General features: G+C 40.9%; 1 long non-coding RNA gene across 2 annotated transcripts in view; it reads right to left on the bottom strand.

The window, feature by feature from the left end:
* Positions 1-2,852: 2,852 nt before the first annotated feature.
* LOC122698703 overlaps positions 2,853-17,155 on the bottom strand; it is an 81,689-nt gene continuing 67,386 nt past the window's right edge. For both annotated transcript variants that reach the window (XR_006342394.1, XR_006342393.1), the window contains exon 3: positions 2,853-4,437. This is a non-coding gene — a long non-coding RNA (uncharacterized LOC122698703). The remainder of the gene's footprint in view (positions 4,438-17,155) is intronic.

Genomic DNA, 17,155 nt, shown 5'->3' with positions numbered 1-17,155 from the left:
TAGATACCAAGGGGGAAAGGCGAGGTGGAAGGAATTGGGAGACTGGGATTGACACGTATACATTATTGAGGTACAGAAGAGGTTACTAATGAGAATATCCGTAGAGCATAGAGATCTCTGCTTAATGTCCTGTGATGGCCTGAATGAGAAGGAAGTCCAAAAGGGAAAGGATATCTGTGTGCGTGTGGCTAATTCATTTTGCTGTATGGTAGAAACTAATGCAACATTGTAAAGCAACTACAGTAAAAATTAATTTTTAAAAAATGTAAGCGCAGAAGCCAGACATCATTCCGTTTACTCAGTCAAGTCTCAGGAAGAAATGAGCTAGGCAACAGACACAAATAAAGGAACAGAGGTGCTTGGAATCATCTTCTCACCCCAACTGTAGCCCTGAAAACCAGAGTGAACCCCCCCCAAACCAAACAAGTAGAGCACACCCCTGACATGGCATTCAGTCCAACTCAGAGGATTTTATAGCCCTCAGGATGTTTAAAGAAGCAAAAGACCTGGAGGACATGTATTTCTGGCTCATTAAAGAAAGTTTATTTTAAAATATTTAACATTTCTTTATTAAAGAAGAACAGGCAGGATATAAGCTCTATAAACTTTCTGAGGAGAGAACATTGCTTGCATTCCAAATGGAGAAAGTATTGCCTTGTGTGTGAGAACCAAGCCTTTAGCCTATTTCACTTTACAGGTGTCTGTGTATGAAATATTTTTCTTACAAGATCATAATGCATAATAAGATTTTGAAAATTAAAATTGTAGCTGGATTTTTCTTGATGCTTCATTTCCAACCCAGTTAGGGAGGAGGTTTGTGGTTAATTCTCAGAGCAGGTTTACCCAAAGCATACTTTGTATTATAGGTGCCTCTCAAATTCCCTGGTGGCTCAGAAGGTAAAGAATCTGCCTACAATGCTGAGATCCAGGTTTGATTCCTGGGTCAGGAAGATGCCCTGGAGAAGGGAATGGATAACCACTCCAGCATTCTTGCCTGGAGAATTCCATGGGCAGAGGAGCCTGCCAGGCAACACTCCATGGGTTGCCAAGAGTCAGACATGACTGAGCAACTAACCCTCAAATTATACTACATGGAATGTCAGCTGGGCTCACTCTGTCCTTCAGAAATAAACTTCCTTCTCAGATTTTCAGGGACCAGAGTATGAGTACCAATGGACTAAGCCTTTTCTCTTTCATTCCAAGATCCATCCAGCACCAGGAGGGGCTCACATGTATGAATATGAAGTTCCTAAGGTCCAGCTACCAAATTCCATCCCCATCCTTGCAAACCAAACTCCTTGGTACTCCGCAAATGTACACACTGGTATGGTGATCTATTCTCCAGAGGGACCTGAACAAGAAGATTGTGTGGGCCTAAGAAGCCAGCCTGGGACTTATAGGATCAGGGATTCCAGGTGCCATCGAGCCAGAAGGAAATGGGTTTCAGATGGGCATATTCTCATCCCTGCAAACTCCTCACTCCACAGGGAGGGTGCTGTTGGAGGAGAGCTGGAAAGGAGGACTCTGAAGTGCAGAGCCCAGAAGTGGGATCCTGGCTGCCTCTGTCTAGGCGAGGGCTAATCAGATTTAGGAAAACTTGACTGCAATTTCCCCAAAGCCCAAAGCTTCCTGCATAATATCTGTTATTTTCTCCGGGTTTGTGTAGTCACAGTTCCATGCTCTGGCTAATCTCCAGGCAAGTACTACTTCTGTTTCACCTCACACCAACCCAAACTTGAAATGCCATCGCTTGACACATTTTTAGGAAAAAAATATTCTCATACCAAACATCCTATTTTTAGTCAGTTCTACTGAAGACTTGGGTGTTGAACCATTCTGTTTTTATCTCTGCTTCCTCCTGCTCCAAGGAGAAAATGAATTATCTTCTGATGATCAGAAAAAAGAGTTGAGAGGGTGTGTGTATGAGATTGTAATACATATGTGTCTCTACACAAACACGTGTGTAAATCAAAGTTCAGTAGAAGAGAAACAAACGCATGGGGTTCAGCCAAGGTACATAAAAGGCAGAGTAATTGAAGGTCTACAGTACACAGAGGGTCTCCTAGCCTGCTGATTCCTCCGTCCCAAGTCCTGGTTAGAGTTGAGGTTGAAATTCCCTTGGGCATCATAAAATATTTCTGATGAGAAACACCATCATCCAATCACTACCTTCATTTGCGCTATCTGGAATTTCCATTCTTGGCAAAAAAAAAAAAAATACTGGTTTTTCACTTATTTTCAAATGGGGAAACTGAAGTTTAGAGACATTGTGGCTTGCCTGAGGCAAGCATCTACTAAGTGTTGGGCCACAAATAGAATAGCATAAGGGACCATAATTTCCATGCTCTTTTCCACCCAAAGCCACAAGTTCACTAGGGTACTCAGGTAGATTGTATCATTGTTTAGCTCATATCTAGTGCCTCCCCTACCCACTTCATGGGTGATATATTCTTCACTTAGCCACTGCTCTGAGGAGCTGGGGAAACATGCGGGAGTAGACAAAATCAACATATATCTGGCAGCAAGCCCAGCCCAGCCCAGTTTAGATCAGATGAACTCCAGACAACTTGAAGACACATGAATAAGAAATAAAAGAGAAAAATAAATAACATATATTAACATATAGAATCTGGAAAAATGGTCCTGAAGAATTTATTTGTAGGGCAGGGACAGAGGCACAGATGTAGAGAACAGAACTGTGGACACAGCAAATAAAGGAGAGGATGGGACAGATTGAGACAGTAGCATTGACATATATACACCATCATGTGTAAAATACATAGCTAGTGGGAAGCAACTGCATAGCACATGGAGCCCAGCTTGGTGCTCTGTGATGACCTAGAGGGGTAGGATGTAGTGGGACAGTGAAAGGGAGGTTCAAGGGGAAGGGGATATGGATATATATATATATATATATATATATATATATTTATTTATATATATAGTTATTGTACTGCAGAAACTAACACAGCATTGTAAAGTAATTATATTCCAATAAAAAAGGAAGCATACTAAGTTAAAAAGTAAAATAAAACCAAAAGAAAAGGAAGAAAACAAAATTCTTACACACGTATATTCTATATAAGATAAAAATACAGATACAGGTATCTTCTACAGGAACATAATCTGTCACCCTCCAAGGTATTGCAAGTAACAATTTTACCAAATGTTCCTCCACTGAATAAATGAGTCACCAAGAAGTTTCCTTGCTCTGTAACACTTAACCTGGAAGCCAATGGCACATGTTGTAGGTTTGCTATTGCACTCCAGGTCTGGTACCAAGATTTTTATTAGTTGGCATTTGTCATTTATGTTGCAGCAGTAAACTACCCCCAAAAATCTCAGGAGCTTACAGCAGCAAAGTCTTACTTCTCACTGATTCACACTGGCTGTGGCTCTTTTCAATGGCTCTTCTTCATCTCGAGATACAGGCTGGAGAAGAAGCCCCTCTCTGGAACATGGTATTCTTACAAAAGAAGGAGAAGATCAACAAAAGCTGGTGATGCCTTTTAAGGCTTCTGCTCAAATGTAGCCCACATTTCTGCTCACATTCCGTGTGGCAAATGCAAGTCGCATGGCCAAAGTTAATCTGTGGGGTGGGTATGTGTAATCCTCTCAACTAAGTTGAGAGTAGCTAATTGAAAACCACAGCACTGCGATACACACCAGACAACAGCCACTTCATCATCCTTCAAGAAGCAGCTCAAAATGTCAGCTTCTCATTATCACTCTGTGGGGACATCTCCTTGTCCTTTCTGTCCCACAGCAGATCTTACAACATTGAGATGTGCAGAAAAACACCTTCAGGACAATGTACTGTCTGCCCTACTACCTAGTGAGCCCTTTGATGGCAGGGAATATCCTTTATTCTATTTTCCCTGTACTTGAAATTTCATTTATTGATACATTAATGCTTTTAAAATTTATATAATAATACATGGAACCAATTATGAGAGTCAAAAGATGTTAGGAGGGAGTTATATAGGAAGAGAGGGAACAAGACTAGCAACTGAGTTTTGTACTTTTAAAGTAGATATCTAGATCTAGATCCAGATCCAGAACCAGATATAGGTTTAGGTATAAAATACATATACAAAGGGAATTATAGAGTAGACCACTGAATTTATAAACCTAAAGTTGGCAAGACGTGAAGGGTGGACATACAAAGTGGCAGTCAGTCACCAGCACATGCGTGCATGTGTGCTAAGTCACATGGACTGTACCCTGCCAGGCTCCTCTGTCCATGAGATTCTCCAGGCAAAAATACTGGAGTGGGTTGCCATGCCCTCCTCCAGTGGATCTTCCTGACCCAAGGATCAAACCCACATCTCTATGTCTCCTTCATTCTCGGGTGGGTTCTTTACCACTAGCGCCTCCTGGGAAGTCCCCCACCAGCGCATAGATGATATTTAAAGCTTTGCGACGTGGTGATGTCTCCTAGGGAGAAAACGGAAAAAGAAAAGATGTCTATTATGTTTCCCGTTTCTTACTTCAGTTCCTAACTTGCCTGAAGTCAGAACTTCAGCTGTTGCTTTGAACAGGCTGATTGGTATCTCTTGAATGAGTCTCCTCTACTTAATAAGCCAATCTTGAGTGACTGTAGGTATCTCACTGAAATGGGAGTATATACAGTCTCAGAGCTCTGATTTCATTGTACCCTTAGCCTTACCTCAGCATCAGGCTGGACTGTTTTTGAGAAGGACCATCAAAGGGCATTCCCTCTCACCTTTGACCTTGACCTTGATCCTTGCCACATGTGTCATTCCCATATGTGTCTGTAACTTCCTTCCCTTCTCTTCCCCCATCTATCATGTTGGTAAAAGGTCAAACTTGCGCTGAATGTGTAATGTGTCAGGAACGATAGTGGATGCTTCGCATATGCTATCTCATTCCATCGTCACCATAATTGGTGAGATAAACATTGACCCAATTTACTGATGTCATAACTGAAGAACAGAGAGGTTAGGTAGTGTGACTTAAGTTACAGCTAGTGAGGAGCAGGACTCTTGAATTGGCATCTCAGTGATGAGTCCTCATCTCTATATGAGCCACTGAGCTGTCTCAAAAACAAGAAACCCTTGGGAGCTGATATTCATACTTTGAAGATAAATGTACATGGTAGATAGATAGACAGATAGATAGATATTCAGATACATAGATACACAGATACATAGATACATGGATAGCATATAGATTGATGAAATAGAGATATATAGAGATATTTGGAATTTTAAAAAACTCAGTACATAGTTCCCTACTTTCTTAAATAGGAGATGATGAACAACATAATTTAAACTTTCCTTCATATGTGTATTTTATGCTCACTTTGTGCTCAGCATTGTGTCAAAAGCAGTGTTTTTATTTCAAACTGCCTTTTTGTCCTCTAAAACTGTCTGATGCTGGGAAAGATTGAAGACAGGAGGAGAAGGGGACCACAGAGGATGAGATAGTTGGATGGCATCACCGACTCAATGGACATGAGTTTGAGCAACTCCAGGAGTCAGTGATAGAAAGGGAAGCCTGAAGTGCTGCAGTCCATGGGGTCACAAAGACTCAGACACGACTGAGCAACTGAACCAAACTGAAAACTGTCAAGGGTCTATAATCTAGTTGAAGAGGAATTAGAAAGTTCTAAGTATTCCCATATATGGACATAAAGAAAGATCATATTAAAAGAAATAGATACATTTTTAAGTGTCGAAGGCTTTCTAATTTGCAAGACATTTTGCCATGCATTATTTCATTTGACCCTCACAATAATGATCACTATTTTACAGGTGAAGAAGCTGAGGCATGGAAAATTTCAATACTTGGTTGATGATTAACCAAATACAGGCTAAAACTGAAGAATGAAACCCAGGGTCTCATCCAATGTCCTCACTAATACCAGGATGCTAACTCAGCACACTCTCAAGTGTTTTGAAATAAAAACACTGCTTTTGACACAACGCTGAGCACAGAATGAGCATACAATACATGTATGAAGGAAAGTTTAAATTATGTTGTTTATCATCTCCTATTTAAGAAAGTAAGGACTATGTACTGAGTTCTTTAAAATTCCAACTCAGCACATGTGTTACAAAAGTCTCTCCTATTCTTCAAGACAACCAGGGAAAGAGATCCCACTCCCTCCTTCCATCACCCAGGACTCAGCTCCTTAGGAGATGTGGAGTCTTGATGTTTGTTTCTGTTAAGCTGTTGGATTTGGCTGGGTGATGCCTGAGGGAGAGGGTGGCAAGTGAGAGAATGTGTCTGCTTTGCAGCTCTTGCCAGCCCTGGAGAGCTAGCATTTTCTAAAAGAATGCTGGGTTCTCAGAAACACTATTGATAATAAGGTTGCTCATTTTTAAAATAATGTAACCAGATATTCTATGAAAACAGACTTGGTTCCAGGAGGGCTGCTGTGGGATTTGGGTTTAAGGTTTGAGGTGGTTGTTCAAGATGAGCTTTCAGCTGGCCTGCAGACCTGCCATTGGGATTGAAAAAAGCTTGCACAATCAGACCATTGTGGTATTGGAGAAAACTCTGGGCTCCTCAGAGCCTAAACCTGGCACATCCTAAGGTGGACTTTTCACCTCCTGGGATGCTGGTGAGAATGAAGTGTGTGCGTGCGTGTGCCTGCGTGTGTGCGTTTCAAATCAGAGGAAACCAGCTCAGGGATCCCCTCGAGCCTCAGTCAGACTTGGAGAACAATGCAAACACATTTGGACTGAAGAAGAAAACCTGAGGCCAACAGGAAATAGGGTGGCATAGAGCAACTTGCCAACCTTGGCAAGGATGCAATTTTCCAGAAGACAGAGTTTTGATTTGTGTTTCTACCCCAGGCAGGGCAGGGGGCTCCACGGAGTAACAAATGCAGACTCACACATGACGGGCAAACCTCTATCTCTACTTAGAGAGCCACAGATTCAGAACTGAGTGGGTCATTAGTAGGTCATCCAGCCCAACTCCCTACCTCCTGGACCACTTCTTTCCATCATACCTTTCACCTTGTATCTATTTTCTTAATGTCGAATGAGACAGGAAATGAATGCTCACTACATTTAATTATATGCAAGGTGTTTCCCTTCATTCTTGAAGAGAACAACACAGTCTGGTGATAGCTAATATTTATGGAAAGCCTACCAGGGGCTAGCATGGGTCTAAGTGTTGGATACACACTAACATGTTTAATTCTTGCAGAGTCCTGAGTGGTAGGCTGCGGCAAGTATCCTCAGTTTATAGATAAGACAGAGGCAAAGAGAAGGACTCTTGGTTAGTAAGTAGAGGAATTCCAGAGGCCTCCACTAAACCCAAAGACAAGCCTCCAGGCTGGATCCAAACCATGTTCTCCATCCCCAAGCTAGACACCTGTCCTCTCATTGAGGTCATGCTGGAAAGGTTTCTTCCTCTTCTTCTTCCATCTTCTGTCCCCTCCACGGAGCAGAGCCAAAGATGACCATCCACTCTACGGCTTGTCAGAGTCCCCGAAGACCACTATCTCTTAACATTCCATTACCAAAGACTTTAAAAACTTGCCAATCCTTAAAAGTTCACCAACCTAACAAGTTAGTTGATATCTGGTGGTAACAATGTTGGTTATATCTCTGAAAATTAAGATGTGTTGTACCCAACAGTTCTATTTGGTCTCGGTTCTGTTTTACATTGGTGTTTACTACTCTGCAGAGTCTAATTTAATGAGTCATTTCTGCAGGAGCTATGAATGTCAACTGGTAAAATGCAGACTCAGTTCTTGAGATGATGATGAGTTATATTAAACAAAAAAAGATCTTCCCAAAATGCAGTATCAATCATAGTAATCTCTGGCTTACAGTGTACCTAGGTTTTCCTTTTAACCTTTGGAAATCTTGTTTCTCACTATCTTGCTACTCTCTGCCCCCTTCCACTGGAGATTCCAAGAACAAAATCTCAGTAACACAAATCTTCCTGAGGAGACTGCACACCCTTCTCTGAACACACTTTCTTAGACCTCCCACTCCAACCCCTCTACCCTGCAAAGTCCTTCTAATCTTTAAAATGTCCTCACCTCCTCCAGAATCCCTTCCCCAGAGGATGTCTTGGAGGTCAGGTACACCTCCTGAAGGCTCCCACCATATCTTGAGCTACAACCCACATCACAGCACTCATCTCTTCAGACTGCTGTTGCCAGAATCCTTTAGCCATGTGAGTTCCTTGAGGCAAGGACTATGTTCCTTTTACTTTGCATTCTCAGAGTCTGACATTGTTCCTTGTATATAGCAGATACTCAAAAAGTACTTGGTGAGTGAATGAGTCACTTTTATAAATCCACTAGCTTAAATGTGTTTTAAAGCTTTGAATGGGCTGAGGTTTGTAGGCCAGACACCCTAGGTCAAATATGACATTCACAGTAAGACAGAAGGAGGGGCTCAATTAAACTAATTGGGATTAATATCTGAAGACTATTCTTCACTTTCATTATAGTTTTCTGTATTAAGCAGATTTGTATTGGGATCATGTTTCAAAGTATCATGGTATAATGTTCAGCACCATAAAGAACAGAACTAATTTTAAGCATTTAGAAGGCAGAAATTCAGACGGATTGTAGGTCACCGCGACTGCAGGCGTGTAGAATGTACATCGACACAGAATGCAAACACTGAGCTTTTATGTAAATGAACTATATCTGTAGCTATTATATAGATATAGATAGATATGCATTGTGTGTTAAGCTGCTTCAGTCATGTCCGATTCTTTGAGACCATGTCGACTGTAGCCCACCAGGCTCCTCTGTCCATGGGATTCTCCGGGCAAAAATACTGGAGTGGGTTGCATGCCCTCCTCCAGGGGATCTTCCCCACCCAGAGATCAAACCCGAGTCTTTTATGTCTCCTGCATTGGCAGGCAGGTTCTTTACCACTAGTGCCACCAGATTCTTTATTATCTGAGCCACCAGGGAAGCCTTTATAGATAGGTAGGTAGATACAGTTTATTGTTAAATAAAATACAGAGGAAAGCCTTGAACTTAGTTTTAACATTGGAAACAGTGACAGTAATTAGCAAACTCATGAATCAGAGCCATGTTTATATAATTCCTGACAATTATAATCACGTATTTCTTTGAACTGAGTTCTCATAGTTTTATTACACTTACTGCCCCCCTCCAGAGTGTGGATTTAGATTTCAAAGGCTTTTGTTAGCTTTTGGAGACTCCTCTGGTCTAGCTATTATTTTTGTTCCTTTGATTCCTTACTGACTATTCTGTATTTTTACTCTTTCATGTGTAGAGTTAGTGCATCCATGCAGAGGGGGACCAAGAGAACTAAATCTAGACAAAAAGGATAGGAAGTTGTCACATCATTCTATTTGGAAGCAGAAAATTAGCAGTAGAAAGGGATTGTGTGTGTTTGTGGTGTGTGTGTGTTTGTGCATGCGTGTGTGTGTATGTGTGTGTGTGTAGAAGAGAGAAAATAACCCAGGCCCAAGAAGCCCGTTACCTCCCTCCCGCTGCCTCTCTGGCCTTGGAAATTCTGTCTAAAATACAGCGGACAGTCACTTCTTATACACCGAGCCCCGTGACCTTGGCTGGTACCCAAGTCTAAACTGCATCTATGGCATCCAAAAAGCTAATTTGGTGTTGGGGAGGATGGGGAAGGCAGGTAGGAATTAAGGACGGTGAAGGAAAAAAACTGCAAAAGTTAAATTTCCTGCCAGGTGGCTTCCAAATCATCCACCAGCTTTATTCAAGACTTTGAAGTCTTGGGCCAACAGTTCCAGATCTGTAATATTTACCCTGCAGTCTCCAAAAACAAAAGTTGACTGTGTTCCTTGAAGTCAATCTCCCCAGCATTTCAGGGTGACAGATGGGAGAGGCTGGAAAAGAATTATTGGATGAACTGGAACTCCTCAGACTCTTCAGTAAGCTTTTATTATGCCTCAGTCTCTCTCTCTCTCTTTCTCCTTCCCTCTCACTAACCTTGCTCTATTTCCACTATGAATTCTTGCCCCCTAACCGACTCACCTGTTGCATTATTCATCAAGTGTGTGAAGAACTTATCCCGAAACAGCAATAACTAACTAAAGTCTAGATCCCTCTAGCCTGGTAGTTGAATTCTGCCGCTTATACCCATGAACTAAACAAATAATATACAGCCAAATTCTACACAGGAGGCAGGATCTCTATCCAGCTAGGAACTTATCTAGGAACTTATCTTTGTGGAGGGAAAAAGGGTGATGGATGTATACAAATTTCTAAAGCTAAAACATACTCAGGAGGCAAAGACTATCCCAATCCAGCCTCGATGGATGCTTCTCACTTACATTTCTCCTTTTTCCCTCCAAATCCTACTCATCTTTTAAGATTCTCTGAAGTGTCACCACCATCACACTCCCTCAACAAATACATATTGAGAATCCACCATGTGTCAAGCACTGTTCCAGGCCTGAATGAAACAAAATTCTCTCTCTGTTAGAGTTCATGTTCTGCTGGTAGGGATAAATAATAAATAGATAAATAGCGCTGCAGTGAACACTGGGGTACATGTGCCTTTTTCAATTCTGGCTTTCTCGGGGCATATGCCCAGTAGTGGGATTGCTGGGTCATATGGTATTTTTATTCTTTGTGTTTTAAGGAATCTCTATACTGTTATACTGGTATCAGTTTGCATTCCTACCAACAGTGCAAGAGGGTTCTCTTTTCTCCATATGTAAAATAGATTGCCAGTGGAAATCTGATGCATAATTCAGGGAACCCAAAGCCAATGCTCTGTGACAACTTGGAGGAAGGGAGTGGGGAGGGAGGTGAGAGGTGGAGTTCAGGAGGGAGGGAACACATGTACACCTATGGCTGATTCTTACTGATGTTTGGCAAAAACTGAAACGATCTTGTAAAGCAGCTATCCTCCAATCAAAATAAATAAATAAATTTTTATACAAGCAACTCCTGCAGCTCAACTCCAGAAAAATAAATGACCCAATCAAAAAATGGGCCAAAGATCTAAACAGACATTTCTCCAAAGAAGACATACAGATGGCTAACAAACACATGAAAAGATACTCAACATCACTCATTATCAGAGAAATGCAAATCAAAACCACAATGAGGTACTATTACACACCAGTCAGAATGGCTGCTATCCAAAAGTCTACAAGCAATAATTATTGGAAAGGGTATGGAGAAAAGGGAACCCTCTTACACTGTTGGTGGGAATGCAAACTTACAGCCACCAAGGAGAACAGTGTGGAGATTCCTTAAAAAACTGGAAATAGAACTGCCATATGACCCAAAAATCCTACTCCTGGGCATATACACCGAGGAAACCAGAACTGAAAGAGACACGTGTACCCCAATGTTCGTCACAGCACTGTTTATAATAGCCAGGACATGGAAGCAACCTAGATGCCCATCAGCAGACGAATGGATAAGAAAGCTATGGTACATATACACAATGGAATATTACTCAGCCATTAAAAAGAATACATTTGAATCAGTTCTAATGAGATGGATGAAACTGGAGCCCATTATACAGAGTGAAGTAAGCCAGAAAGATAAACACCAATAATACAGTATACTAATGCATATATATGGAATTTAGAAAGATGGTAATGATAACTCTATATGCAAGACAGAAAAAGAGACACAGATGTATAGAACAGACTTTTGGACTCTATGGGAGAAGGTGAGGGTGGGATGATCTGAGAGAATAGCATTGAAACATGTATATTATCAAGTGTGAAACAGATCTCCAGTCCAGGTTGGATGCATGAGACAAGTGCTCAGGGCTGGTGCACTGGGATGACCCAGAGGGATGGGATGGGGAGGGAGGTGGGAGGAGGAGTTCAGGATGGGGAACACATGTAAATCCATGGCTGATTCATGTCAATGTATGGCAAAAACCACTACAATATTGTGAAGTAATTAGCCTCCAACTAATAAAAAATAAAGGAAAAAAAATTAAAAAAAAAAAAAACAAAATAAATGGTATGTCAGATGGTGATCTGTGCTATGGATAAAAATAAAGCAAGATGAACAGGATAGAGGTAGGGAGGAGGAGGGGCATTGTTTGTTGTGTAGGCAGAGACCTGAAAAGGGATGAAGGAATAAAGAAGAGGTTGTATGAGAGAAGAGCTTTCCAGCAGAGGAAACTTGGAGCAAAAGCCCTGTGGGAGAAGAAGAAATAGCAACAAGGCAACTGGGTGAGGCAGGTGGGAGAGAGGAAGGAGATGAGAGAGACAGACAGCAAGAAGCTGGCTCACAGAGGGCCTAGGGAGGCCATTGCTTAAACTCTGGGTGAGATGAGAACCGTTGGAGAATTTTTAGCAAACAAGTGATATGATCAGATTTTAAGCTTTTCTGTTGAGAACAGACTATTTTAGGGGAAGAGCTGAAGCCCCAGAGTCTTTTTCATTCATCCAGAAAAGAAAATGGTGGCTTAGACCAGGGTGGCCATGCTAGAGACTAAATTCTGAATGTGTTTAGAAGGTAGAGTCAACTGATGTAACTGCTGATATGTTTGGATGTGAAGAATAAGAGAAAATGAGATGTTAAGGCTAACTTCTCAGTTTTTGGCATGAGCAACTGGAAAGAGAGACTTACTCTTCCTCTGGGCTCCCATGTACTTTTATTAACTTCAATATTATAAAACTCTAATAACAATTGTGCATGTATATATCTCTCCCACTAGGTGCACTGTCTCTTAAATTCAGGTCATAATATGCTGAAACTCTAATGAAAGTTGTGGGGTTTTGCCCATGAGGGGAAAAAAATACATACAGAAATCCATACTAACTTTTGTATTTAATTTCAAAAGGTTTATTTATCTCCTGAAGCTCATCCAATTGTCTCTGGGTGGTTCATAGATCCAAGATTTCAAAATCTAGGGACTAGTTTTATTTATTCTTTTGATAAATTATTACTGAGCACTTGGGACTCTAAAGACATTGAGGATCTAATGGTGACCAAATAAGACAGTATCCCTTTTCATGGAGATCACAGTGTGATGTGGAAAATAGGCAAGATGCTAGTAAGCAAATAAACAAGTATATAATTATAACTTGTGAAAGAAACTAATATGAGGAAAGGACAAAGCAAGATGATAACAATATACTATTATAGAGTGTAGGAGAACAGGGTCTGATTAGGAAACAGAAGCCATCCACGTGTCATAAACAGAGGGGATTTAATACAAGGAGTCGTACACACAATGGAAAGAAGAGAGGACAGTGAAAGCCATTAGATATTATCAAAACAGGAAGTCCACTGCCATCCCCAGGACAGAAGAAGCCAGAGGAAGAGGTGGTACTACCAGAGCCCAGAAGCTGGAGTCACAGAAGAGGTGCTGCCCCATGGAAATCAGGACTTGAAGTGAGGGTTTATCTGTCAGAGATGCCAACCAAGATAGAGCACAAGAGAGAAAAGGCACCCTGGCTTCTCCCACTCATCCCCACCCCAGGGTTCTACTAGTGTCTTCCCTTGGCCAAATCTGGCTCCAGCTAATTCTCTGGGTTCGGAGTGGAACAGGAAAAGAACAGGAATGGATTGATTGGATGAGAGAGCAATCAGGAAAGTGCTTGAAATCTATTTAGAAAGAGCAGTCAAGTAGACTACTTGGAGAAGGCAAAATTTAAGTTGAAACAAGCTAAATCAGAAGATGACTGCCAAGCAATGAGAGCATTCCCAGCAAAGGGAACTGCAATGGAAAGTTTCTGAAGTGATAAAGAACTCTGCCTCTTTGTGGGTGATGGGGCCTCACCTAAGGCCAACCTGGCTAGCCATAGCAGTAGCATTCTCTAAACAATCAGAATAGAGAGTTAGCCATATGGCTCCTCTTCTATAACCATGTGCCAGGTGGCATATTGCAATGGAAGCAAGCCTCAAACCAAATTCCACCAGATGCCCAAACATTTCTTACTGAGAATGAGAAAAGATAGCTGTACAAAGTGCTCTCTCCTGTGGGGCAACCCACAAATACCTTGTCTGAAATAGATAGAGGCAACAGTATTCTGACAGCAAGAATTTGCTATTGGGGTCCTCCACTGAGTGGGGGCACACAAACCAAATGGAGTTCTAGGATAGGGAGGTCATTTAGAAAGTGTTGGTTACTGGGCCTGCTAGATTCTCATACTTCATGCAAAGTTGGACATGCTATACCACCTTCCAGCCAATCACACATCTTAAACACCACTCATTTCATCACTAAAGAGTTATTTGAAGAATTTCTTATACTAATTAATATATCCTCTAACGCAGATTTAGAAATTAATATATAAAGCACTTGCTGAGGCCATTTCTAGGACATGGCATTTTTTTAGGGTGATTTAAATATTACCTAGCTTCACAGGTGGCTCAGTGGTAAAGAATCTGCCTGAAATGCAGGAGACGGTGGTTCAGTCCCTGGGTCAGGAAGATTCCCTGGAGAAGGAAATGGCAACCCATTCCAATATTATTGCCTGGGAAATCCCATGGACAGAGGAGCCTGGCGGGCTACCATCCATGGGGTTGCAAAGAGTTGGACATAACTTAGCAACTAAATGACAACTGCCCTTTAGAATGTAGATAGAAGCTAAGCTGCACTGTCAGTTATCATGTACATCACACAGCTTATATGAAAGGCTAATTACAGACAATGAACCAGAAGGGATGAAAGGCACCCAGTGTGGCTCAAGTCTTGCTAGCAAATCAGGGAGTAGATTGAGATGAGGCTGCTGGTGTGAAAGGGCTAAACCTCATAAGCCACCTTAAAGGGTTTGCATTTATTTCACACTACACTGAAGGGTTTTAAAACAGGGAGATAATCTGATTTGGTTTTTAAGAGCTCATGTTGGCTGCTTTGTGAAGAATGGATCATAGAGAAGGGAAAATGGAACCAGAATATTCTAGGGGTTCGAATAGAAGTAACAGCATCCACTTAGCTCGATGGCAGTGCAGATGGAGAGAAGTGAGCTGTATTTTGAAGATAGAAGCACAAGAATGATGACTAGATGAGAGTCTGGAATGGGGGCAAGAGAGAATTTGGAATCAAGAATGATTCTGAGTTTTAGCTAATATACCAGATTATAGAGTGATATATTTTACTAAAGATGGAAGAGACTAAGAGGAAAAGATATAGTAATAGTATGGGAAAAAAGAAGGTAAAAGAAAGGTTCCATTGTATATATTTAAAAGCAAGGAACATGAGCTGGTCTTATTCATTTGTATATACACCAGCGTGACCTTGGTGGGTGCTTACTACCTGCCTGAGGAATTGAAAAGAATAGATACACTACTATTTTTGTCATTTATCTCAGGTTTAACCTCTCACTCCCCTCTCCCCCACTGCTACTCCCTCTTCTCCTCTTCCTCCTCCTTCCTCTCCTCTCTCCTGCCTCCTCTCCTCTCTCTCTATCTCTTTTTCTCTCTCCCTCACATTCTAAAAGGTGGCCCAAATAAACACACAATGAATGAATCAATAACATAATACACTTCAGATAAAAATAAAGATTCTTTAAGTCATGAGGACTTGGGCTTGAGTTGGTAGTGATACCAAAAAGGAATTGAAATAAGCTCAGTGATCATGTTTGGAGTCTGGATAAAAGATGTAGCCCACGAATTCCCATGTCTCTGAGATGGCCTTCCATTGCACCTGAAGTTTCCATCCGCTCTTTGCAACTCTGATAGAGGACATCGTTGTGAATGTTCCTATCCCTGCTGATAGATGCGACGATGGTTTACTCCTCTGTAATATGAAGGGGTTGGATAATCCCAAAGACTTGAAAGGCTCCTTTCAGATCCATCACATCTTCTGTTATTTGCAATACAGCAATACAACAGTACCAGCCATGGAGACATCTCTGGGAAGTCTTCATGACATAAACTGAATAGCACCAGACTTTGCTGTAAAAATGACAGAAGTTGAAGAGGAGCAGAAAGCATCTTTATTTATGTATCATTTCTATGAAGGAACCTGGAGAAGGAAATGGCAACTCACTCCAATGTTCTTGCTTGCAGAATTCCTTGGACAGAGGAGTTTGGCAGGCTACAGTCCATGGGGTCACAAAGAGTCAGAACCAACTGAGTGACTATCACTCACTCACTCTACAAAAGAGGGAGCTCTTATTCTTGCTTTCATTAGGAAAAAAATATTTCTCTCTTTTCTGTATTTCTTTATATTTCAACAAAGAGAGAATAGTACTCCATGGTATACTTAATTCTAAAACATAGTTTAAGAGTTTTCAAGAAAGAAAAACTTACTGAAAACCTCAAAAATAAATTAGTAGAGTAAAAAAAAAAATTATATGTCTCATAACTTAACAGCAGATTTCCCAGAGCTGTCCACCATATTAAATTATATGTAAGACCCTTTGCCAAGGAAATAGATACAGTCCATTACCAGAAAGAAAAAAATTTTACCCTGAGAAGATTATGTATATTCATGCAGTTCAGAATATCTCAGAAAACATGTTATCATATTCCTTCACTAAATCACTAATCTATCCACAGTTAAAATTGAGTCCGACTTTGCACCAGACTTCCTAATAGCTAAAGCAAAACAAACAAAGAATCAGCTACTAAGTATTCATTATGACATAGAAGGAGGCATATCACTTTGGAAAGGACAATAAGTATTTCCTTTAAATGGTGTGAGGCTGTGAGAAGCAGTCAGTAACTTGCTTGCTTCAGCTGGCTGTGACATTTTGTATGGCTGTATTTTTCACCGAAAGTCAAGGACATCCTGTTTAAACACAATTCAGTGAAGGGTTAGGGCAAAACAGACCTTGAATGGAGCCACTGAACCCAAGGATAAAAGCAAAAGATCTAGAATGTCTGATACAGAGGCTATGATCCACATGTGACTTGAAATGTAACTGGTCTGAACTGAAATGGGCTGTAAGCATAAAATACACACTAGCTTCTGAAGCCTTTATACAACAAAAAAAAGGAACTATATCTCAACAGTTTTTACATCAATTGTGTGTTGAAAAGATATGTTGACTGGACTGAGTTAAATAAAAAAATATGATTAAAATTAATTTTACCTAATTATTTTACTTTTTAGAAAACATGGCCACTAGAAATTTTAAAATCCTAGAAGTGGCTCATATTTGTATTTTGCATTGCATAAATATTATCATTGGAAAGTGCCAAGCTGGAGGAATGATCTTGCCACTTCACCTGGGCTGTGTTGCTTCCTCTCCTCACTCATCTTTCTCCTTATCTGTA

This window comes from Cervus elaphus, chromosome 8 (assembly GCF_910594005.1).
Source record: "Cervus elaphus chromosome 8, mCerEla1.1, whole genome shotgun sequence".
Lineage (NCBI taxonomy): Eukaryota > Metazoa > Chordata > Mammalia > Artiodactyla > Cervidae > Cervus > Cervus elaphus.
This window is presented reverse-complemented; position numbering and strand designations above follow the sequence as displayed.